Below are 3,132 nucleotides of genomic sequence, written 5' to 3'. Positions count from 1 at the left end.
TAATGATGAATTCCATGATATTATTCTGTATCATTTATTTTGTATTTTTTTTATTTTTTGCTTGCCACAAGTGTACCTGCTCTCTGTCACCATACAACACTATTACAATATCATTGACTATATTCCCTATTCTATACCTTTTATTCTCCTGACATATTCATTCCATAACTGGAAGCCTATACCTCCCATTCCCCTTCACCCATTTTGACTGTCCCCCCACCCCCATCCCCTCTGACAGCTGCCAGTGTGTTCTGTTTACAGATTTGATTCTGCTTTTTGTTTGTTTATTCATTTGTTTTGTTCTTTAGATCCCATATATGATTGAAATAATCATGATATTTGTCTTTCTCATCTTAATTATTTCACATAGCCTAATACCCTCTAGGCCCATCCATGTTGTCTCAAGTGGCAAAATCTCATTCTTTTTTATGGTTGCATAATCTTCCATTGCGTGTGTGTGTGTGTGTGTGTGTGTGTGTGTGTGTGACGTCTTCCCTGTTTGTCTATCAGTAGACACTTGGGTTGCTTCCATATCTTGGCTATTATAAATAATTTTGCAGTAAACATAGGGGTGCATATATCTTTTCAAATTCGTATTTTTGTTTTCTTTCAGCAAATATCCAGTAGTAGAATTATTAGATCATATGGTATTTTTATTTTTAATGTTTTTAAGTAACCTCCATAGCATTTTGCACAGTAGCTGTACCAATTTATATTCCCGCCAACAGTGTATGAGGGTTCTTTTTTTTCCCACATTCTTGCCAACTCTTGTTATTTCTTACCTTTTTGATTTTAGCCATTAAAGCAAATGTAGGTAGTATCTCAGTGTGGTTTTGATTTGCATTTTCCTGATAATTAATGATGCTGAGCATCTTTTCATGTGTCTGTTGACCATTTATATGTCTTTGGAAAACATCTATTGAGATCCTCTGTCTATTTTTTTATCATATAGTTTATTTTTTGTTGTTGAGTTATAAGTTCTTTATATATATTTTGGATATTAACCCCTTACCTGGTATATCATTTGCAAACATCTTCTCCCATTCAGTAGGTTGCCTTTTGTTTTGTTGTTGGTTTCCTTTACTGTGCAAAAGCTTTTTATTGTGGCATAGCCCCAGTAGTTTCTTTTTGCTTTTATTTCCCTTGCCTGGGAGGCATATTTAAAAAAAAAATGTTTCTATGGCTGATACCAAAGAAATTACTGCCTGTGTTCTCTTCTAGGATTTTTATGGTTCAGGTCTCACATTTAGGTCTTTAATCCATTCTGTGTTTATTTTTGTGTATGGTGTAAGAAAGTGGATCAGTTTCATTCTTTTGCACATAGCTGTTCAGTTTTCCCAGCACCATTTGTTGAAGAGACTGTCTTTTCCACATTGAATATTCTTGCCTCCCTTACCATAGATTAATTGGCTGTATAAGTGTGGGTTTTTTGCTGGGCTCTCTTTTCTGTTTTACTGATTGTGTGTCTTTTGTGTGTGCCAGTATAGTATGTTAATTACAACAGCTTAATAGTATATCTTGAAATCTGGAATTGTGACACCTCCCTTCGTTCTTCTTTCCCAAGATTGCTTTGGCTATTCAGAGTCTTTTTAGTCCCATTATAGTATTTGTTCCGGTTCTATGAGAAATACTGTTGGTATTTTGTTAGGGATTGCATTAAATCCGTAGATTGCTTTGGGTTATATGGGCATTTTAACAATATCAATTATTCCAATCTGCGAGCATGGAATATCTTTCCATTTGTTTGTGTTATCTTTAGTTTCTCTCATCAGTGTTTTATTATTTTCAGAATACAGCTCTTTCATCTCCTTGGGTAAGGTTATTCTGAGGTATCTTATTCTTTTTAAAAGGTTCAATAGTAAGTGGAAATTTTTTCTTGATTTCTCTTTCTGCTACTTTGCTATTAGTATATAGAAATGCTAGCAAATTCTGGGTATTAATTTTATATCTTGCAACTTAATTGAATTCATTTATTACTATTTATTAATAGTTTTTTGATGGAGTCTTCAAGGTTTTCTATGTATAGTATCATGTCATCCATAAATAGTTACGGTTTAGCCTTTTCCTCACCAATACGGATGCCTTTTATTTCTTATTCTTACCTCATTGCTGTGGCTAAGACTTCAAGTATGATGTTGAATAAAAGTGACAGGAATGGACATTCTTGTCTCGTTCCTGATCTTAGAGGGAAGTTCTCAGTTTTTCAACATTGAGTATGATGTCAGCTGTGGATGTTTCATATGTGGCCTTTATTATGTTGAGATATGTTCCCTCTGAACCTACTTTGTTGAGAGTTCTTATCATAAATGGATGTTGAATCTTCTCAAAAGCTTTTTCTGCATCTGTAGAGATGATCACATGATTTTTATTGTTTGTTTTGTTGCTGTGGTGTATCACATTGATTGATTTGCAAATATTGAACCACATTTGCATTCCTGGAATAAATCTCACTTGATCATGACAAATGATGCTTTTAATGTATTGTTGAATGTGGGTTGCTAATATGTTGTTTAGTATTTTTGCATCTGTGTTCATCAGGGATATTGGCCAGTAGTTTTCTTTTTTTGTGGTGTCTTTGGCTGGCTTTGGTATCAGCGCAAAGCTGGCCCTAGAGAGTGCATTTGGCAGCTTTCCTTTCTCTTCTGTTTTTTGGAATAGTTTGAGTAGAATAGATAGTAATTTGTCTTTAAATGTTTGGTAGAATTCACCTGTAAATTTATCTGGTCCTGGACTTATATTTTTGGTAGTTTTGATTACTGATGCAATTTCATTACTAGTAATCAGTCTGTTCAGATTTTCTATTTCTTCCTGCTTTAGTTTTGGAAGATTATATGTTTCTAGGAATTCATTTCTTCTAGATTGTCTAATTTGTTGGCGTAATTTTTTTGTAGTATTCTCTTATAATTCTTTATATTTCTGTGGTGACAGTTGTTACTTCTCTTTCACTTCTGACTTTATTTACTTGCTCTTTCTCTTTTTTTCTTGATGTGTCTGGCTAAGGTTTTATCAATTTTATCTTTTCAAAGAACCAGCTCTTGACTTCATTGAGTTTTTCATTTTTTAAATACCCATGTCATTTATTTCTGCTCTGATCTATGTTATTTCCTTCCTCCTACTCATCTTGGGTTTTGT

Source organism: Zalophus californianus, chromosome 3 (assembly GCF_009762305.2).
Source record: "Zalophus californianus isolate mZalCal1 chromosome 3, mZalCal1.pri.v2, whole genome shotgun sequence".
Lineage (NCBI taxonomy): Eukaryota > Metazoa > Chordata > Mammalia > Carnivora > Otariidae > Zalophus > Zalophus californianus.
The sequence above is the reverse complement of the archived record's forward strand: the minus strand, read 5'-3'. Positions refer to the sequence as shown.